This window comes from Humulus lupulus, chromosome 1 (assembly GCF_963169125.1).
Source record: "Humulus lupulus chromosome 1, drHumLupu1.1, whole genome shotgun sequence".
NCBI classification, from domain to species: Eukaryota; Viridiplantae; Streptophyta; class Magnoliopsida; order Rosales; family Cannabaceae; genus Humulus; species Humulus lupulus.
In genome coordinates, this window is record NC_084793.1 from 183,596,920 (window position 1) to 183,620,647 (window position 23,728).

The window sequence follows — 23,728 nt, forward strand, 5'->3', positions numbered from 1 at the left end:
ATCGATGGAAGACAAGAGAGAGCAGAGTTGGGGGGCAACAGCCGGCACCTCCGGCCAAGGTAATAATGATAAGGACATAAATCGAGTTGCTGCCGAATTTATTTTGGCTCGGCAAGACCCGAGATGGGTCATGAGCCACAATTACAAAAACCTGGACCTAGATATCATGCTTCAACAATGCGTGGATCATCTAGTAGTCTGCCATGACCTGGCTCTCCTTAAATACACTATAATAGTAGAAAACATCTTTAGGTTCAAGTCAACCATTTTTAACTAGTATAGGACCAACCTTCTTACCTGGGAGTCCATTCGCCAAGGTATTCATACCTTTGGCGTCTCCCAGCCCGAGTATGAACTTAGCCCAGTTGAGGTGCCCAGAACTAGTGAGCCTCGTGAGATAATCCTTTTAGATTCACCCCCACCTCCGGCCATTTGTGAATTAGAGGTCGAGTCCAACCGAGATCAGAATCCGGAGCTAGTTATAGTCGTCTCCCCCTCTAGCTCGAAGGGTAGGGTTTTCTTATTTTTTCTTTGTATTATTTTGACTCATTTCTTGCATCTATTTTTTTTTTTGCTCGTTCTTTTGCAAACGAAAACATGGACCTAAAGAGCGCCTTCAAGCCTGCTGGGGCTGGAGCTGGACCTATCATCAAGCTAAGAATATCAAAGAAAACCACTTCCGGAGCTGGAGCTGCCACTATAAAAGATAAAGGTGTCTACTCCATCTAGAAGCAGCAGCAACCAAAGCAGCAGAAAGCTCAGGCAACAATAGTTACCACTTAAGAAGCCCCTCCGCCTCTTCCTCGCGAACTTGCTCCGATTCCTCAAGTTATACAAGGTGAGGCCCCACCTATGCAGCTTCCAGTTAAGGATCCTAGAGGCACTTTGTGGGTCCCTCCATGAGATGGAAAATCACTGGATGGGCAATGCCAATTGGGTGAACATCAAGGACTTGAGAACCATAGAGGAGCATCCCTCGGAGAATGTCTTGCACTTGGCCTTGGGAATGACCCTTACTATAAGTTGTCCTTTTACTTGCATCATTTTTTTTAGTTTCCTTTCATTTCGGGAGATAACCCTGGTATTTTATTTTTATTGCAGGCTTGTTTAGCCCAAATCCGTGGCATCGCTCAGATTCGAGTTGAAAGGGACGAGGCTAGGGGAGCCATGGAGGCATCCTGGGACAATGAGTGAATAGACAAGGAATAAGTCACAGAGGTGAGGTAGCATCGAGATAAGTTGCAGGCTGAGATCGATGACCTCAACAAGAAGTTTTACGAAGTCAATGTGCTTAAAAAGAGGCTGTTTGAGGTCTAGGAGAAGCCAAACAAGATGTTGAGAAGGCCAAGTAGGAGGTTGCTGAGGCAACAGGCTCTTAGGAGGAAATGCTTTATCGGTGATGGGCGGACAACCAGGAAGGATACTTCTCATTTCTGGACGCAAAACTTTGGGGGAGATACATCACCAAGTGTTAGGACAGATTATCGAAAGAGCCCTCCAAGACTGTGGATGCTTCTAGGGCTGCTGATGGGGGTGATGAAGAGGTGACATCACATGAGCAAATTGCTGGAGCTTAGTGATGTCTAGGGTGTGATCTTTTTATTTTCTTCTTATTTTTATGTTACATTCTGGGTTCCTTAAACCCTCTGTAATGTGACTTTTGAAAGCCAAGACAATCGCCTTCGGGCTCAGTTCAAGGTTATTTTTCCTCGAGTTATTCACATACTTGCGTTGGTACATGTTTATTAATTTTTGATCTATTTTTCCCCATTTATCTATTATTTAGTCATGTTTATGAACTTTAAAAAGTCCTTGCACATTCGCATAGTCATAGGGGTTAACTTTAGATCGAGATAAATGCCTAATGGCTCGACCAGTTAATTCTAGTCGATGACCTGGCTATATCCAGGAGTTTGTTAGCCTAATAGCGTTACACCTATTAAGAATCAGGCCTCGGTCTTGGTTATACCCAAGATTCTTGTACCTTGTTGAATTCTAGGTTTTGTTTTACTTTGAATTTTCTTAACTTAGTTCATATTCAAAATTTCTTAAAAAACTCGAGCTTTAAAAAGCCTTAGAGTAATCAATTTTCTGACTTCTAAGTTGCAAAAATTTTATCTAAATTTTTTGAATACTTCAAAGACTCTTCGAGAGTTATATGCCCCCAAGCGATAAGAATTTATGAACATTCTAGATCGCTTTTACAAAATAAGCTCGTGATGAATTACAAGAATAAGATAAAATATTGGTTCCACGTTTAAAATATGTAGCAACCCTGTATTATTCGATTAAAATAAAATAACTTTTATAAACAAGCCTTTCAAGGAAGAAAAAAAATGCTAAAAATATTAAAATCTAATAAGGTCGTCCTATTATTGGTAGTATTTTTTAGATGTAGAGCATTCCAGGTCTGTGGGACGAATTCTCCACTTAACCGAGCCAACTTGAAGGTTCCTTCACGCAAGATTTCCATGATCTGGTAGGGCCCTTCCTAGTTCGGTCCCAATAAACCATCTTTAGGATCTTTGTTTACCAAAAATATCCATCAGAGCACTAAATCACCTAATTCGAGTAATGTGTAACTCTCTATTGGTAATGTGTGAGCTGTAATTGAGACTCCTCCCGCTGCTCTTCGATTAAGTCCAGGGATGCATTAAGTAGGTCATGATTTCGATCCTGGTCGAAAGTTTGCTACCTATGCGATGCCACTAAGGCCTCGACATGGATCATAGCCTCACTTCCAAAAGTTAAAGAGAAGGGAGTGTCTTCGGTGGAGGTACGATGTGAGGTTCGGTAGGCCTAGCGTACTTGTGGGAGCTGCTCGGGCCATAGCCCCTCAGCTCCTTCTAGTCATTTTTTAAGCTCACCTTTAGGTTTTTGTTCACTGCCTCGACCTATCCATTAGCTTGAGGGTATGCCACTAAAGAAAAACTCTTATTTATACCATACTTCTAGCAAAAAATTGTGAAAAGGTCACTATCAAAATGAGTTATGTTGTCGGCCATGATCTTTTTTGGGAGTCCAAAGCGACATATTATGTTCTTCACAAAAACATCTAGGACTTTCTTCAAGGTTATAGTCGCTAGGGGCTCGGCCTCAACCCACTTAGTAAATTATTCGATGGCAACAATTGCGTAGCGAACTCTTCCCTTTCCAGTTGGCAATGAGTCGATTAAGTCGATCCCTCATACACTAAATGGCCAAGGAGATGAAATCATGGTTAGTTCCATGGGTGCTGCTCGAGCAATAATGGCAAAACGCTAGCACTTATCTCACTTTAGGACATACGGGGCCGAGTCCTTCTTGAGCGTAGGCTAGAAATAGCCTTGCCTTAATACCTTTAGAGCCAAGTTTTGCCCCCAGTTTGGTCTCCACAAAATCCTTCGTGTATTTCTGGATGGTTTGCACTTCCTCGGGCAGAACACACCACAGGAAGGGTAATGAATGGCCTTATCTGTAGAGAATTCCCTGACCATAACATACTGTGGGACCTGGTACAATAATTTTCATGCGTTATTTCGATCTTCTAATAGTTTAACAGTCAATAGGAGTCATCCTTTATGACTTGACAATAAGAGTCATCCAGGTTGGTTCTGTACAAATCACTTTGACCTCCACTGACTCTTCCTCGATACTTGGTTGTTCTGAGAATTCTATGGGGACACATTTAATGTGTCTGCTTCTTTGGTGGTGGAAAGTCAAGCTAGAGCAACAACATTTGTGTTCTATTTGCGGGGGACCTTCTCGATGGAATAGAACTCAAATTTAGATAGTTCATCTTTAACCTTAGCTAGATAAGCTGCCAGTTTGATTCCTTGAGCTTGATATTCCCCTAATATTTTGATTTACAACGAGCTGAGAATCACTGTAGCACTGAATTGGTTTTGCTTCCAACTCTTTTGCTATTGGAACTCCTGCCAACAATGCCTCGTACTCCGTTTAATTTTGGATGCATCAAAACCAAACCTCAAAGCTGTATGGAATCGATGCCCTTCAAGTGAGATTAGAATTATCCTAACTCCAGATCCATTTTCGTTGGGTGATTCGTTAACGAAGAGTTTCCACAATTCCTGCATTGGTTTCCTCATTGGCTCGCATTGGTAACCTGTGCATTCTTCCACAAAATCAGCAAGCGCTTGGCCCTTGATCGCTATTCGTGGCTTGTATAATATCTCTAATTGGCTGAGTTCGATGGCCCATTTCAATAGACATCCCGATGTTTCAAGCTTTTGCAAGACCTGCCTTAAAGGTTGATCGAATAAGAAGTGGATAGTGTAGGACTAGAAATATGGTTTAAGCTTTCTCAAAGCCAGGATCAAACAAAACATGAGCTTTTCGATTAGAAGGTATCTGGATTCTGCTCCAAGAAGTCTCCTTCTCACGTAATATATCAATTTATGCGCTCGATTTTATTCTTGAACAAATACGGCGCTGACCGCATTTTCTGTTACTGCTAGGTATAAGAACAAACATTCCCTAGCAACTAGTTTTGATAGTATAGGGGTTCGACCAAGTGGGTCTTCAGGTTCTAAAATGCCGGCTCGCATTCTTCAATCCACTCGAACCGTTTCTTTCCCCTAAGTAAATTGTAGAAGAGGAGTCACTTGTCTGTGGACTTGGAAACAAAGCAGTTTAGGGCCGCGACCTTTTCAGTTAGGCTCTGTATTTCTTTTCTCGACCTAGGTGAAGGAATTTCCAACAGTGACATGATATTTTATGAATTTTCCTTGATCCCCCTTACATTGGCTATGAAGCCTAAAAACTTCCCAGATGAGACCCCAAAGGTGCATTTCTTGGGGTTCAGCTTCATGCCGTATTTTCTCAGTTTGCCAAAACATTCTTCTAGATCGGATACATAGTTATTGGCAGTCTTTGACTTAACGAGCAAATCATCGACATACACCTCCATGTTTTTCCAGATCTGGTTAACGAACGTCTTGTTGACCAGTCTTTGCTAAGTTGTACCAGCATTTTTTAGCCCGAATGTCATACCTTTGTAATAGTATATGTTATGTTGGGTCATGAAGTTGGTGTGCTCTTGGTCCTTAGGGTTCATCGCGATCTGGTTATATCCAGAATACGGGTCCATGAAGGATATGAGCTCGTGATCGACCGTTGTATCTACTAGTTGATCAATTCTAGGTGGTGAGAAACAATCTTTAGGACATGCTTTATTGAGGTTGGAGAAATCGATACAGGTTCCCACTTTCCATTTGGTTTTGGGACCAAAACATGGTTAGCGATCTAGGTCGGGTATTTTGCTTCCCTTATGAACCTACATTTGAGTAGACGAGCTACTTCTTCTTCTAGAGCTTCTCTTCATTCTTTTCCCAAAAGCCTTCGTTTTCGCACCTTCGCGGGAACATTTTTGTCCAGTTTTAAGGTGTGCATCATTACTCTTGGACTGATTCCCACAATATCTTTGTGTGACCAGGAAAAGACGTCCATGTTTCTTCTAAAACACTCGACCAATTCCTTCTTTCTTTCAGTTCCAAGGTTTCTTCTAATATTTACTACCCTTGAAGGTATCTGTAACGACCCAAAATCACTAATATGGCTTAAGGGCCTTGATTAGTGTGCCGGGAGGGCATAATTGACTTATGAGTGAATTTAATGATTTAATGCATGCTTGTATGATTATATGAATATAAATGTGGTTAAATACTGTATCTATGAGAACCACATTATCATGTGGATAAATTTGCAGTGAGCAACTTGAGGCGATCCTAAGAAGCTAGATAGCGAGAAAAGTCACAACGGGGCTTAGTATTTGACCTTGGATAAGTCAGGGGTATTTTAGGTATCGGGTAGTTATTTAGACTATCGGGTTATGGAAATAAATATATAGAGATATATTTGAGGATAGAAAGCTTAGGCGGGAATATTGAGGAAAATTACCGTTTTGCCTTTGGGGATGTTCTCGGTACCCCGAGCCATAGGATTGACTTAACTGGCTAGGATTAGATTAGGTTAATGAAAAAAAAAATAGAGGAATAAAACAAACCGACTTCAGCTCTTCTTCTCTCTTCTCTTCTCTTCCTTCTCTCTTCTGTTTCAAGAAACCATAGAAAATCTAAGGGAAAATTCAGTTGGAAATTTCTATGATTGAGCTGAAATCATGAAGGTTTAGCTTAGTACTCAACTAAGGGACACACAACCAAGATCAAGGTAAGAATTGAGCTTGTTTTTGGGAGTTAAAATTCTGAGTTTTGTCTGACTATTGAGGTGTTTATGGTTTTAATGTTTAAGGATTGAATTAAGCTGAGAAGCTTGGAATTTAGCTTAGGAATTTGTCAAGAAGGTTGTTCAGCAAAAGAGGTAAGCTTCAATTCATATTCAGAGGTTGAAATTTGAGTTTTGCATGACTGGTTTTGGTGTTTAGAGTTGCTGGGTTTCAGAGAATCAAAATGGGATTTTAGTAGGTTTTTAGGCTGGATTTCTGTTGGGATATGTTGTTAGAGTCATGATAAAAGTATTGTGATTAATGGGTTTTGAATTAGGGAGCTTTGGGATGGTTTTGGATGAGGTTTAGATGCTAGAAATGGTGAATTTTCTGGGCACGAAAGGAAGGGTCGCGACTCTGTTCTAGAGCGCTGCAGCCCTACGATGCAAAGGAGCCAGGGAGGCTTGGCCAGAGGGAAGCGCCGCGGCGCGTGTCTGCTCTTTGGGAGGGGGGCTTGGATCTGTTTTAGAGGCGGGCCGTGGCTAGGCTTCAAGGGCTGCAGCCCTTGGGTGCATTTTTGAACATTTGGGGATTTTAGGCGTGGGAGTCTAGCCTAGTGTGCTCGGGATCAATTTCCCCAACGTGCTTGGTGGAATTCGATGTCCTGGAAGTTAGTATTGTACCCGGAGACCTTTACTCGAATATTAATGGAACCCAATACCTTGGTTGTGACTAGGTGTTAAAGCTAGGGCTTGGGAACGGAACGTGCTTGAGGAGCGTCGCTCGTAGTCAGTGAACGCAGAGACTAAAGGTAAGAAAACTGCACCCGGTTGTGTATTTGTAATGGGACTAAGGGCTCCCTAATATGTATATTTGAAAGGATGGTATTAAGCCATGTAAACAGTGAACCAACGGCGTAAGAGTGCCAAGGGTTACACTAGCGCAGAGGGTGCGACTTGGCCAATGGTAGCTGAGGACAACTTATTATGCACTGAGCTCGGTTTAAGCGGGCCGGAGTCAGTGGGGTAAACAGAGGGTGCGGCCTAAGTTGTCGGCCCTGACTATTATGTGACCTAATTATTATGAGACTTGAATGTTATCTATGATTGGTTGCATCCTTGATTCTGAGTATATGCTGACTGGTTAATGTGGATTATTTGATGGTTGATCATGCTTAAAGAATTGACTTTCTGTTATTGTTGTTTGTGTTGCACGTTATGTTTTCTTGCTGGGCCTTGGCTCACGGGTGCTACATGGTGCAGGTAAAGGCAAGGGCAAACTTGATCAGCCCTGACTTGGAGAGCTCTGCAAGCCGAATGTACATGACCAGCTGCTCAGCCGCCACAGTTGGGGTTTAGGCAGGGACGCGAGAACCAGAAATGTCTATTTTGCCTTAGTATGGCTAGTGGTTGTCTATATTTTGGGAATTCTATAAGCCAACTTTTAAACTTTGTTTCTTTTTGGGATCCCATGTGTAAGACTGTTTAATTATATAAAATGAAACTCTTGAGACCAAAACCTTTTTAACCCTAGCTCATACACGTTTAGTGACACGTTTTTAAATTAATGACGTGATTAGCAAGTCTTGCACCATTATAAGTACACAGTGTAGCGGTCTTGGCTATCCATGGCGTTACAGTATCTCTGGGTCGATAATGATTTCTTCGAGCTCCTCTAACACTTGGAGCTCAAATCTTTCTTCTCCTAATCTTGGATCGATGTCCTCAGTTTGGGCGACCTCATTTCCTTCTTCCTGAGGTTCTTCCTCCTCTCAGGCAGTTACCATTACTTGAGGCTCCTCATATCCTTTGGTTATTACCATGGCTTGCTGTCTGGGTTGTGTTTTTCCCTTCATTGCAATGTTATAGCATTCCCTGGCAGCGAGCTGATCTCCCCTCACGATACATATACTAGAAGACGATGGAAATTTTATTGCTAAATGACAAATTGAAGTTATGGCTTCGAATGTCATTAGTACGGGTCTTCCCAATATTGCCTTGTAAGCAACCGGAAAATCGATCACTATGAATTTGAGCATTTTGGCTGCAACTTGTGCTTCATTCCTTAGTGTCACCACGAGCTCAATCGTGCCTATGGCTCCCACTTCCTCTCCTAAAAGTCCATAGAGGGTCATTGAGGTTGCCTTAAGATCGGCTATAGATAGCCCCATCTTTTCAAGGGTGGACGTGAATAACACGTTTACGGAGCTCTCATTATGATCAGTATCCTTCGCACTCTTCGATTGGTGAGCTGAATCGTTTTCACCAGTGGGTCATTATGCGGGAATTGTACGTGGCTAGTATCCTTTTCCATAAAAATGATTGGTTGTTTATTCAATCACTATTGTTTTGATAAACTCTGTTCCGACACGAAATCAGTGTCATCATGTGTCTTCAGCTCCTGAATATACCTTTTCTGGGCTCCTTTTCTCGTTCCTGCCAAATGGGGCCCTCCAGCAATAATGGCTATTTCTCCCCCTTCAACAGGAGGGATGATCTAATTTCCTTGAGGTGGTTGAGGGGTTGCCTAGTTTGCTTGAGCTAGTTGAGGATTTTGCCCCACCGGTTGATTAGGTGCTACCCTGTTTCAAGCATATTGTGCTAATGGTCCAGCCCAGATGAGAGTCTTGATCTTATCTTTCAGTTGATGGAAATCGTTAGTTTTGTGGCTGATGTCATTATGATACCGGCGGAACTTAGCTGGATCTGTCTTCGCCCTTTGATGTCTCATGGGTTCTTGTTTCTTCCATGGAAGGTGTTAATGTAGTTTTTCACCAATGGTAAATTAAGAAATCTAATAGGGATATTAGTGCTAAATTGTAAACCGTAGTGAAATAACAAGAACTCTTTCGTACACACACAATTTTTACGTGGTTTAGTGGTTAAAATCCACCTAGTCCACGAGACAGTATTATTGCTTTTCTCTCACAATTTATGCAGAGTTTTAGTAATACAAAAAGGCCATCCCCTTCCCTATCCATTATCCCTGATATTTATAGGGGAATTTCTTGGATAGGTTTGGGTAGCCACGTGAACAAATAAGGTATACATTTAATACAGATTCTTCCCATTTACATTGGGATATGATTTGATAACAGAATATAATATACTCCTGCTATCTTAGATAATAAATGATAGATATGAAATACAACCTGGGCATTAATGAGCCTATAAGGAGCCTCCGAATCTCTTGGGATCCTTCAGTATTCGTTCTGACTAGGTTCCCACGAGCTGAATATCTCACCCAATCTGGTGTTTAAAGACTATCTGAAACTTAGTTAGTATTAAGCTCAGAGCGCCCAATTATGGATCGGGCCACTATAAGTCTCGAACTGGATTGTTATCCTGAGAGGCAGTCTGATAGCAACCTGTATGTCGTGTTGTCAAGTCCCAACTCGAGCTGTTCGTATCATTGTTAACCAGATGTTTTACTTGGCTATTTTTCCACATATTTATCTGCCAGCATTACTTGAGCTGAGTAATTGAACTCGTGTTAATTTTAGGGTACAACATTTTCCCCCAAGCTCCTGCTCATTCTTGATGTCGTCACTTTCTGACATGCACAGTAGGAGATTTTAGGCTTATGCCATATAAAATTGTGCCTGCCCACTACTCGAGTACTGGACATGTGACTATCTGTAATTGGTGTCCGTTCGGGTTTCGAGGACTGTGACAATTATCCTCTCAACTTTTTGTCTTCATATGGTTCATTTAATCTTGGACTTTGGATCTCAAGCTAACCCAATTGGATGGCCCAAATTAATTCCTATAGTTTACGTATAAATAGGGTGATCAGACCTGAACCCTCATCACCTTTACATTAAAAAGTTTCCTTTTCAAAAGCAAAATTTCCCTTTTTCTTCTCCAACTTCTCCCAAGAAAACCTTCATCACCTTTTAGATTTTCAGAAGCTTTCAAGGAGTTCCCTGTAGATGTATCGACACTTTCTTTGAACCAATCATATAAACTGTAAGTATCTCTTCCCCTAGTTTGAAACTTTCAATTCTTTGTTTTCCAGTGAGTTTTTTTTTACTATGACAAACTTCCTTTGCTCAATGTTGTTTAGGCTAAGTTTGAGTATAAATAGGAAATAAGGTTCGGTTTAGGGTAAATGAACGATACTAGGAGTATTTAGAAATGAGGTTTTCATAAAACTGGGCAAATTTTCTAGGTTTTACAAAGAAAATTCTACTAGTAAATCGATTAGGATACCTGTTTGGGTGTAGAAGCCAAAGGGTTTTTAGGTCTGCATCTGGGTAGCTTATGTTGGAAAATCAATCAGAGCACACAACAAAAACTCGTGCGTGGTGGGACCATTGTTGTTTTATTCTTATTATGAAACAACATAACAATAACATACAAAAATTTTCAATAATTAAATAAAAAATTTATATGACCAAGAAAACAATCCAGAAACATTATCACACAATACAATTAATCATGCAACACATATATAAAAAAAAATCAAGAACATAAACTTTTACCTATTGAAGTCTACCAAGTGTCCTGAAGTCTTCTCGTATTTTTATCGATCTTCCTATCCAAAGCTTTGAGCACTCAAACCACGATCTTCCAGAGTGTTCTCTACATCTCAAGATGTGTGTGGGCACATAGAGAACATGGGTTTGTATTTTAGGAATCACAAGTATTTCTCAACACATGAGAACTTGAATCATGGTCTGAGAATGACTAGAATAAAGAAGAAGAAAGAGAGAAAGAGTTTTTGTCTGACAAAAACTCTGAGAACTATTCTCAATTATCTATTGTGTTGTTTTATTATTGTTGTTTTTCTCTTCTTCTTCTATATCATATTGTTGACGGTGAGAACTCGTCAACCAAGTTAAGTTAGAAAAATAGAAACGTAGAGATTATCAAAAGAAAAACTTTAAAGATCTAATTGGAAACTCAAAGAACACTTGCAGAAGAAAAATGGTAAACTAAATTTGTATTTCTTATGGTGTAGTGCTACAGTGTTTTTTCCAACCCTCCTCAATGTTGAAGAAGGGTTCCCTTTATAGTGGGCTCTAATGACCCTTGATACAGTGTGGTTCAGGGGACCAGATGGTACACAAGTACATTCTCAAGAGAGTGGTATCAGGTGTAGTGGTGTTGGGAGAGTGGTGGTCGGCTCTGGTGCATGTCAGAGATGTGGAGGTGGTGCTGCCATTCCTCGTACTACCCCTAACCGCCACTACTTGTCGGGTACAGGTGTCAGGTCTGTCCCTTAATCCTTGCAGGCATGTACGTACCTATTTAGAGATACCATGTTCGTATTTTTTGTCTCTTGTGGGCCACCTTGAACGACATATCTGGTTGGGCTTCTTGTAAGTGGTCCCAATTGGCTAATTGAAGAGAGTGCACTTCGTTGGTGGCCCCAACCTCACCAAGTGGCGTAGGGCCTTTTCTACGAGGTGGGTATAGCATGTTATAAGGTTAGTGAGGTTTCGCGAGGACGTGGGGAGGTCCTGGCACCGTGTGCACCCGCGAGGCGTAGGGTGTCATATACACCTTCGAAGCAACATGGCTGCGAGGCGCGAGGCTGTGGGAGCACCTACACGTGAAGTCCTTGGGCGAGACCCTTTGGGGCGAGGTCATCATGCACGCGAGGCCCTTGGGTGAGGCCCTTTGGGGCGAGGCCATCATGCACGCGAGGCCCTTGGGTGAGGCCACGCGACCACGGATCCCAAGCGGCATACCGAGGCCAGCGCGCGCATATATCCCAGGCCGCGTCGCGAGGCCAGCGCGCACAGATCCCAGGCGGTGTCGCGAGGCCAGTGCGCACAGATCCCAGGTGACGCGCGAGGGGCTCTTTGCGAGGCGAGGCCTCGCTGGGTGCATCGGTGCTCAACACGCTGAGAAGTTCCGTCGAGGTGCACGGGTGCTGGGCATGCCGAGAATAGCCTCATGTGCCTCCTTGCGAGAAGATGATGTCCCATGGGTTTCGTGGTAGAAGTAGGTGTCTAGGCATTTGGGGGACCTTGGCATGTGCTTTGGATCTTTCACAAGCATGGAGTTTTGAGCATCTACACTTGCCCCCCAGTCTAGGAGATGAACTTTAGGTGCTTTGGTAGACTCTTCTCTTTAATTCTTATAAATAGGCCCCCATGCCAAGCCTATTATCTACACTTCATCTCCTTAGCTTAGTGGCATTTAGATCCTTGCTCCTTTCAAGAGGTAAGGGGTTCAATCCCCCACAACCTCACTTTTGCTATAGTTTTCTCCTTTTTTTTTTATATATATTTGAGCTAATTTTTGGTATGTCTATATCCCTTCATATATTTGGAGGCTAACACATCTTTTCTGTTTATTTTTGCAGACGCGTACTTTCGACCATTTGGCTCTTTTTGACCGTGACGGTACTTTTGGCCCCCAACCTCCTTTTGACCACGACAGCGTTTCATTTTTCCTGCTTGAGGTATATTCTCTTTTTCCCTTATGTTTATTGGGTCCACATTAGCACCACTTGGGATGGGGTACTTTGGCCTGATCCCGTCGTGAGTTAGCCTTGAGGCATGCCCCTTTATTCACACCCCGTAGCAGGTCATTTAAAGTGTTTGTGCCTAGAAGTTTTGAGCCCATTCCTTTGTGTTTTATAGCAATCCTCTCATTTATATGTGAACCCTTTTTGCTTTCGGGACGAGGTCTCATGGCAAGTGACGGTCCGTTCGACATTCCTCCGGGGGTTAAGTTTGTTGACTTTTCTTCAGACTCAGAGTCCACTGAGGAAAACCCTTACCAAGACCACGACACCTTAAGTCAGGCCCGTATTCGTCATCTTGAGCACATGGCTGAACTTAGGTGTAAAATTTGGGTGGTAGAGAGAGAAATTGACTCGGTGTTAAGGGGAGACGAAGCACCTTTCCCTCCTGACCTTAGTGACCATGTAGCGAGCCTTAGGGTGGCCCTTTTAGATTTGCAGGGGGAGTTAGAGTTTATGGAGGGACATCTTCCGCCTGAGCCTTCTAGCCTATCCTTGCCTGATGACTATCATGGGGCCGCTTCTGCTTCTCTTCAGCCCTTATTTTCGATCTTCCCTAGCTTAGCGCTTCCGCAGCCGGTGCCCCGGTGGAAGACTCTTGCTAGGAAGAGAAAATGGAGGGTCAAGTGTTCTGTCTCTTCCTCACCTTTTTCTTTTGGTTTTGCAGATATGCCGAAGGGAGGATGATGACAGGTGTCCATTAATGAACAGGACGATGCCCCCTATTGGCATCCACCTTGGTGTCCCACGTGTCTGAAAATAAATTGGTGGGAATTGTGAAGCACTACTGTGTTCCTCCGGAGCACGCATTATACACCCCTTCGGAAAAGTGTTGGGCTGATTGCCCTAGTCCCGGCTTCGTGGCCCTTAGCGAGCATATCCTGAAGGTGGGTGGTACCATCCCATTACACCCGTTCTTCATTGTGGTCCTCAACTACTTTGACCTTGCTCCACTTCAGCTGGCACCCAATAGTTGGCTGACCTTAAGCTGCCTCTTTATCGCGTTTGCGGAACTTGCCAAATGTGCTCCTACGACCCTAGAGGTGCACTTCCTGTATAATCTCATGCCCTTTCCCATATCCAAGGGCTTTTATTACCTGCAAAAAGCCAATAATGAAGTCCCTATGATAGAGGGTGCAGTGTCCAACCCGGGGTCCTGGAAGCAGGACTTTTTCTTCGTGAAAGGCCCTCTTTCTGTTCGTGAGCACTTCTGTTCTGCTCCCAGTAAGTACCTCAAGTCACATTTTCTTCTCTTTTTTTGTTGTTGAAACTTATTGTTTTATAACTTATGTTTGTGTCAACAATGGTGCGGATCGTGCAGAGCAGTTCACCATACCTGTAGTTGTTAGGTCGGAGACGAACGCCGTGAGCGATCTTATCAACGCTGACCTTACCGTGAAAAAGGCTGCATACCTATTCACTGTGGAAAATCTTAACCTTCACAAGCTGTCCCCGGTTTCAGATCCCAGGTTGCTGTGGACTATTCCTGGGTCAAAGAGGATGAAGGCTACCTCGGCTGAGCCTTGTCCGAGGGAAGGTGAGGCTGAGGATGTGCTGGAGGGAGTGTCTCTTAGACACGGGCAACCTTACCAGCTATCCTCATCCCCCGGGGGATTTCCTCCCTTTGTCCCTTTCGACCCGGACATGGCTTCCCAATCCCAAGGTCAACAGGCCATACCGGGGCATTTTTTTTGCCCCGACCCCGTGGAATTTTACGCTTTTCCTCAGGTTCCCCTCGACCCCGGTCCATCGGGGGCTTACTTTCCCGATCTTCCTGCACCCCCTCCTTATCTACCTGTGGCTCATTTTTCCAATTTTCCTGCGCCCCCTCCTATTTCGGCGAGTGGGTCGTCTGTCCTTACCTAGCCAGGTACCCTTGACTTGGAAGGGGTGCCCTGGGTGGGTCGCATGGCGACCTCTTACGGGCGGTGGTATGTCCAAATCGCCTCAGACCTCCCCGAAGCTGATTGTAATGGTCTTGGGAGTTTTTCCATGTCGGACCTTGGGGAGACTCTGATGCGCACTACTGCTTGGGTGAGTTCATGCATCTTGTGTCGGCCTTATTATTATTATTATTATTTCTTTTTGTTACTTATCATTGTTGTTGTTATCTTTCTTGTGCAGGCTTATACCGTGGCTCAGCGGTTTGCCGACTCGGCTCACAACCTTTCTGCATCGAGTACCGAGAGGGATCGTCTTGAGGCCCGGGTCCAGGAGCTCGAGAGAGAGCTTGATGAAACCAAGTCTAGGCTAGAAAGGGCCTTGGCGAAAGTTTTTTCCTTGTCAAAAAGGAAGAAGAAGGCGGTTGTCAAGGCCATGATGTTGCAGGAAAAAGTCACCAGCCTAGAGGGCGAACTCCAGAGTGCCAAGGCTACCGCGGCTGCGTCGTAGGAGAGGGTCGCTTCCCTAGAGGCCAAACTTGAGGTTGCTAAGGCTACTGTAGTTGCGTCGTAGGAGAGGGTTGCTTCCTTAGAGGCGAGCAGGGCTGCTATCGAGTATAGGTCCATAGAGCGTGCCCTTATTGGTGTATGGAGACAGGATCCAAACTTTGATTTTTCTTCCTTTGGCGAGCACGCCGTTGCCTGGGCGACTGGGTGGAACGCCCGTGGCAGGTGGCCTTGAGGTCGTCATTTCGTAATTTCTGTCAGTTAGCCCGCTATGGGTGTATGCTCATTTGAGCCTTGTTGTTCTTGTAATAATTTTTTTTTAATCTTGCCATGTTACCAAGACTCTTTTTTAATATATACATATACGGTTATTCATCTCTTATTCCTCTGTGTTTGAGGTTTTTTTGAGCCTGTATGATGGGGTTTGGTAGGTTCCCCTCTTTTATTTATCAGGCTAAAGGTCTTTTGGAGCCCATGTGAAAGGGTTCAATGGGTCCTTTTTTGGTGCTTCTTCATTACTTTTATAAGGATATATTGACCCCTTGGGTTCTAGCTATCCTTTTATATATTTTTGCGCGCGCTTATTATTATTTTGTGAGAAGCGTCATTCTCATCATTATTCATAGTACTAATTTTGCAAGGGTCTCTTTTAGGACCCTTTTTGGCTAGACGACTTGGTGGCCGCTCTAGGCTTATCAGCGGGTGCTCTTTCTGGGGCTTCTCCCTTTGAGAGAGTATCTATCCTTATTTGGGAGCTCGTTGTTTTTTTTATAAGACATTTTGGCCTCCTTGATGTTCGTAAGGGTAGCTAATCCTTATGAACTTCGGGAGATGCCTTGCAAGGTCTCCTCCCTGTTTGTTAGGGTTCGCCATGTCCCGATACAAGGGGTCCTTTTAAGGATCCTCCTTTTTAGGATCCTCCTGATAGAGGGTCCTTTTTAGGATCCTCCTTTTTAGGAGCCCTTTCTGGGATCCTCCTGATAGAGGGTCCTTTTTAGGATCCTCCTTTTTAGGAGCCCTTTTTAGGTTTCGAGGAGTCCCTTTAAGGAACTCGTTTAAGGCCCTGATATAAGGGGTCCTTTTGGGTTCCTCCTTTTTAGGATCCTCCTGATGCTAGGAGTCCTTTTTAGGATCCTCTTGCTTGCTGTATGCTTTTGCCTCCTGTCCTACGCCCCCAAGTGTTTGGTGAAATTTATTTCAGCAGGCACTTTGGTTGATGCCCGCATAGAGAAGAAAACTAACACGTGAAGTTGCGAACAATTTCATTCATAGCATGTGGTTTACAACGGCATATAAAAAAAAGGGTTACATCTAATTGGGAGGTTACCTAGGTAGCCTCTTTGATTCTTACTCACTAAGCTAACATAACAAGGAACAAACTAAACATAGGTTCTCTTTGCATCGGGTGCAGAAGCCTCACTGGTAGCATTTCTTGAGGTGTTCCGTAACTTGTGGGTCCAACTCGTGTTGATCGCGCCTTCATACACAACCATTTTCATCGGCACCGATGGTTTTGTGACCGTACAGAAGGACATGTTATAGCATTCCCTCGCTTCCTTCTGCTCCCCTTTCATGCATGCTACTCCCCCACGAGTTGGGAATTTCATAGCTAGGTGATACACAGAAGTTATTGCCTTTAAATCTCTCAGAGAGGGTCTCCCTAATACCGCATTGAAGGCAGAGGCGCAATCCACCACGACAAAGTTTGCCATTATGGTGGTTTGCCTGGGTTGTTCCCCCATGGTGATGGCTAATTCAATTGCACCTAGGGGCTGTATCGAGTCCCCTGTGAACCCGTAAAGGGAGGTATTACAGGGTTTCAGGTGTCGGACGCTCAGTCCAATCTTCTCCAAAGCGGGACGATGCAGGATGTCTACAGAGCTTCCATTATCCACTAGGACCCGATGTACTCTCATGTTCGCAAGCTGGACAGTTAGCACCAGGGGGTCATTATGAGGGAAATGTACCCCTTGCGCGTCTACTTCAGTGAAGGTTATCGAGTCATTCTCGCCCTTGAAACTCTTCGGGGGGCGTTGCTCCAAACTTAAGACGCACGGTGGCGGACTTTGTCTGGCCTCCTTGGCATATTTGACTCGTCCCTTCCTTGAATCGCCTCCGAATCCTGGTCCTCCAAAGATGGTCCTGACCTCTCCTTGTACTTATGGGGCCACCTCTCGCACCCGCGGCGGGGACACTCTTTCTTCTGGCCTCTGGTTCTCCTTGTGCACATATCTGCCCAAATGTCCCCTGCGGATGAGCTCCTCGATTTCCACCTTCAAATGGTTGCATTCTGTGGTGGTGTGGCCAATATCTTTGTGATACTGGCAATACTTGTTGGGGTCTCTTTTAGACCAGTCTTTTTTCATTGGCGGGGGCCTTTTGAAAGGGACCTGGTTTTCGTTCGTAACGAAAATATGCTCTCTCGCATGGGTGAGGTCAGTATAAAAGGTGTAGGGGCCCTGTATGCGCTCAGCAGGGCGTTGATGCTTCAGGGGTCGATCATCTCTCGTTCCCTCATAGATCCCCTTCTTCTTTGCACCGCTTTGCTTTTCTCGGATCGAAGGTTTTGGGGGCGACTGGCCTTTTCCGGCTTTGAGGCTCTCGTGACCATCCTCTACACGAATATATTTTTGTGCTCGCTCGTAGAAATCATCCAAGTCTATGACCTCCCTCTTGAGCATATTATCCTATAACTTACTGCCCGGGCGCACTCCATCTGTGATGGCCATTTTTAGCTCTCTGCGGGTCAAACTCCCTACTTTAGCTGCCTCCATATTGAACCTGTGAATGTAGCTCTTTAGACTCTCATTTTCTCCTTGCTTCACATTGGCGAGGCTGGTGCTTGGCATCGTGTAGTCCCGTACGGCGTGGTGCTGCTGAAGGAATTCATCATAAAACTGTTGCCAGGATCTGATGGACCCCGGTCTAAGTCTTTTGAACCATTTGTACGCAGGTCATTTCAATGTGAGAGTGAAGCAGTGACATCTAGCTCCGCTACTAACTCCCCTCAATTTCATCAGATCATTAAATGCGTCCAGATGGTATTTTGGATCTGTGCTTCCTTCGTAGGGGGTCATATGGGGCTCCTTAAAGTTGGCTGGGAGCCGGATGACTTGGATCTCCTTGATGAAGGGCGACTCATGGTCGAACTCATCCTCAAAGGCTTGACCTCCAAAGGCAGTGACGATTTTGTTATGTAGGCTTCTCATTTCTTTGTCCAGGTCTTGCCTCCTCTTGTTCAAGGAATCTCTCAGTGTGGATCGGTTAGGATCCCCCCTTCCTTCGCCTCCCCAGGGCGCCACAGGGGGCGTGGTCCTTTTACCCGCCCTCTTTTTGTTGAGTTCTTCCCTTAGATCTGAGGTGACCTCGACATCGTTACAAGGGGCAGCATTGGTCTTCGGCCCTGGCCCCTGGGGCTGCTTCGGCAGTCCGGGGCATTCATGCTGCTTTGTCCGGGGGGTGTTACTAGTGAAGAATCGGGTCCGTCCATCATCTACTGGGACGGTGGTTTCTACCCCCTCATGCCTCTCTCTTTCCGCTTAGGGAGTGTCACGTGTGATCTCCCTTGCAATAGGACATTTAGCACCTCTTTCATGTTCTCCAGGGTGGTTTCTAGCCGCTGATTCTTACGATGAAGTTCTCATATCTCATCTTCGTAGAATTGAGACTTAGAACTCGAACTCACGGAGTGGACCTGAGGGTGCTTGTCAGCCCGGCGCTTCGATGGGCCTGGATCCTGCCGACGGGGGTTTGGCATCTGCGGCGGCCTTGGAGGCAGGAACTCATCGACGCCCTTTGCTGGGGCAGCCGCCGACCTTGGGCGATCCTCTTCAGGTGGGACTGCCAGGGACGAGGCCTCCCTTTCGTCTTTGGGCACCTCAGGCTCCCTTGGGGCCTCCATGTTTGTAGGTGGAGGAGGATCCTTCATGGAGGCTTTTAGCTGATCTCCGTCAAGGTGGACTTCCACCTCACGCGGCTCTCTCAACCGTTTCGAATGTCGCAACATTTTTTTCTTATCGGAATCGACGGAAGAACAGTGACTTGCAATCTATCCTTCCCACAGACGGCGCCAAACTGTTGACGGTGAGAACTCGTCAACCAAGTTAAGTTAGAAAAATAGAAACGTAGAGATTATCAAAAGAAAAACTTTAAAGATCTAATTGGAAACTCAAAGAACACTTGCAGAAGAAAAATGGTGAACTGAATTTGTATTTCTTATGGTGTAGTGCTACAGTGTTTTTTCCAACCCTCCTCAATGTTGAAGAAGGGTTCCCTTTATAGTGGGCTCTATTGACCCTTGATACAGTGTGGTTCAGGGGACCAGATGGTACACAAGTACATTCTCAAGAGAGTGGTATCAGGTGTAGTGGTGTTGGGAGAGTGGTGGTTGGCTCTGGTGCATGTCAGAGACGTGGAGGTGGTGTTGCCATTCCTCGTACTACCCCTAGTCGCCACTACTTGTCGGGTACAGGTGTAAGGTCTGTCCCTTAACCCTTGTAGGCATGTACGTACCTATTTAGAGGTACCATGTTCGTATTTTTTGTCTCTTGTGGGCCACCTTGAACGACATATCTGGTTGGGCTTCTTGTAAGTGGTCCCAATTGGCTAATTGAAGAGAGTGCACTTCGTTGGTGGCCCCAACCTCACCAAGTGACGTAGGGCCTTTTCTATGAGGTGGGTATAGCATGTTATAAGGCTAGTGAGGTTTCGCGAGGACGTGGGGAGGTCCTGGCACCGTGTGCACCTGCGAGGCATAGGGTGTCATATACACCTTCGAAGCAACATGGCCGCGAGGCACGAGGCAGCGGGAGCACCTATGTGCGAGGCCCTTGGGCGAGACCCTTTGGGGCGAGGCCATCATGCATGCGAGGCCCTTTAGGGCGAGGCCATTATGCATGCGAGACCCTTGAGCGAGGCCATCATGCACGCGAGGCCCTTGGGCGAGGCCATCATGCACGCGAGGCCCTTGGGCGAGGCCCTTTGGAGCGAGGCCACACGCGCGCGGATCCCAGGTGGCATCGCGAGGCCAGCGCGCACATATCCCAGGCCGCGTCGCGAGGCCAGCGCGCGCAGATCCCAGTCGGCGTTGCGAGGCTAGCGTGCGTAGATCTCAGGTGTCGCGCGAGGGGCTCTTTGCGAGGCGAGGCCTCGCTGGGTGCATGGGTGCTCAACACGCTGAGAACATCCGTCGAGATGCACGGGTGCTGGGCATGCCGAGAATAGCCTCATGTGCCTCCTTGCGAGAAGATGATGTCGCATGGGTTTTGTGGCAGAAGTAGGTGTCTAGGCGTTTGGGGGACCTTGGCATGTGCTTTGGATCTTTCACAAGCATGGAGTTTTGAGCATCTACACATATATATAGAGATTTATGTTACCTTATTATTACTAATAATAATAGTAATATAAAATGATATAATAATGATGATAGGATTTGATTTTAGGTAAATGTCTAACTTATGATATTTGAAAAAACCATTTTCAAATTGTTAAATAATTAAATACATAAAATAAAAACTATATAGATACAATATCTGTATAGTGGTACATGCATGGCACAGTGCTTGGACTGTGTCAGGTGTGTACTGCTATTCCCTTTTCAGGGATTTTGCATTTTTCTTTTATTTAACTATTTAACTAAATCAATCTCCCACAAAATAAGGTATTTATCTTTTTAAGGAAAAGATGACAACCATATTTTAAAATTTAAATTCAAAATTCAAAATTCAAATTGATGATCATCATTATCATCATCTTTTAAAATTAAATAAATCAAAAACTATTTTTTTGACTTACCAATTTTATTTTCTCCCACTCAAATAAAATAATGAATTTCAAAATTTTATTTATTTATATATATGAAATTCGAAATTTAATATATTTAAATTGATAAATATATTTTTGAAATTTAATAATTGATTCTAAATTAATTATTCAATATCAATTATCATATAATTGTATACTTGACCCAAAGAATAAAATTCTTCTCAAATTTCCAAATTACAGTGTTGACTGTGTTTTTAGCCAACGACGTGAGAACGTCAAATACGACAAACCTTCAAGAGAATTTAAATAACACAGACAGTTCAAACAAGAAAAGTAAATAACACACAAGATTTTTATAGTGGTTCAGCCCTGATCAGTCGGTAATAGCCTAATCCACTTAGAGTTGTGATTATAGATCTGTACTCAAGATCAGATGGACTGAGCCAACTGAGTTTCTTCAGTACAGATTGCAAAAATACAAGAATCCTTTCAAATACCAGCACTTTCTCTCTCTAGAATACTCAGACCCAAATTTTCTCTCTCTAGAAAGAAGATGCAGAAGAAGCCCCTCTCTAATCCCATAAGCCCTCTATTTATAGGCTTAGGGTCATACATACGGTATCCCCTAAAACCGGGATATTTTATTATATTTATTACATTTAAATTAAAAAACATTCAAAATGTAACAAACCCCCCATTTGTGGGAAGAATGAGAGATTCCCGCATATCTTGTTGAAGTTGTTTCTGGGAATCTTGACTTAGTCCTCCTTTAGCTAGTTGATCCACCTCCTACTGACCACCCATGCAAGTGCTGGTCGGACATGTGCATGGTGGTAGGACATGTTTTTGTGGGTCGGAAAAGTGCATGGTGGTAGGACATGCACTCCTCTCCTCTAACATGGCACTCTCCTCTAGCATGCCATATCTCTCCTCTAACATGGCACTCTTTTATTTGGGCAACCATGCACTTGTTGGACATATGTATAAAGACCAAATTCTTGGGCTCTCCTCGGACCACATCCTTGGGGTCTCCTAGGACCACTCTCTTGGGGTCTCCTAGGACCACTCTCTTGGGTTCTCCTCGGACCAAAGTCCCTTGGGCTCTCCTCGGACCACACCCTTGGGATCTCCTAGGATGCACTCTCCTTAGCTCTCCTAGGACCACCCCCTTGGGGTCTCCTCGGACCACACCCTTGGGATCTCCTAGGATGCACTTGGCTTGGTTATGACATCTTTCAAGCAGTCCAAACTCTTCACCAGTCTACCGGGTCACTTTATCACAACTCTAAGGAGTCAATGTATTTATTGACTATTAATATGTCTTTTACTGACCATGCACTGCCACTTGTCACCTTTATTGCCACGTCATTGATTTCTAATTTTTGGGGATAACATATAGTTATACCCTTATATCAACTCTTACCTTGATATGGTGTTGATAGAGCCACCCAAGGGACCTATGGACCTATAAAATCAAGCTCCAATAAATATTACATTATTAATCAAAGCTCTTTGATTAAATAATCATATTTATTAATCTCATGATTACTCCACTAAAAATATGAGATTGAACTCTTGAAAATTATAGACAAATATTTACTGAGTAATTTATTAAGAATAAAGTGTCCACTGATATAATCATTACATACAACGTTAATCCTCTATTAATGGTTCATAATTAAAAGGGAATAAAATTATCGTTTCACCCTTTTAGCTATATCTTGTTGTTGAGTCTAGTTTATGTCATGTTTAGGTGGTGTTTTAGGTAGTCTTTTATGTCGTTTTTCTTTCATTTAGTGCGGGTTTATGCTTTTGTTTGTTTGTTTTGCAGTTTTGTGAATAAAAAGGAAGATGTGAATACTTGGAGGAAATTGGTTCAAAAAGAGAAGAAATATCCAAGTTTCAGTGTTATTTTTGACAAAGGATGGATCTCAGTGTGATTTGAAGGTATTGGTTATTTTTTGGGCTTAAAAATGCATGAGTTGAAAAATGTCTTAAGGGCTGCGGCTTGAGCACTTTGGAGCTGTGGCCAGCCCTTTAAACAGAATCAATGTTTCGGAGTAGAGACTTGGGCCGCGACATGGCTAAGGAGGGCCGCGACTTTGTAGAGCTGAATCTCAGAAATCAGAGACACGGGTCGCGGCATGGCTTTGGGAGAGTCGCGACCTAGAATTGCAGATCTTCAAGAATTAGGGACACGGGCCGCGGCATGGTGCATGTAGAGCCACGACCCGCCTCTCTTAAAAACAAAAAAAATTAGGTTTTATTGAAAAAAGGGGGAAACGAAAGAAAAAAAGGAGGTGATACAGAGAAAAGTAGGATATAGTTTAGTGGCTGAAAGGCTTGGAGAGATTCTCAAGTGCTTGTTATTCATTTACTTCTTTATGTTGTTCTTAAATTCAATTGTGATTAGAATGACAATTATGAACTAATTTTCTGTTTAGGGCTATTAGTTGAATCACTTGAATCCTTATTATGAATTGATGCAATTATCATTTCTTCTTCATCTTCTTTTCAATTCCTTACAATCTGTGCTTATTGATTGATTATTGATTGGCCATCTATAGTCATTATCTGTATGTTTTTGAATCAAAACTGAAAAATCGTGATTTGAATTTGCTTTGATTATTTAGGACACAATTCTAATTTGGAACGAGAGTATCTAGATTAATTGTGTAACTATCTTTTTGAGTTGTTGTGGTTATTGCAATCTTTGTGTTTAAATTTACCATAGAAATATAGGGAATTTTCACTTAGCTTGAGTTTATAATTCATAATATGATTACAAACTGCTTGTGTCAACTCGTTAATTGAAATAGGAAGAAATAAGAAGAAATTGGTAATCTGTATTAGGGATTAATAGGGAGGATAGTTGATGAGATTAAACGCACTAATTACTCTCTCTCATTTTTTAAATCAAAGGTTTTTCTATCACTCA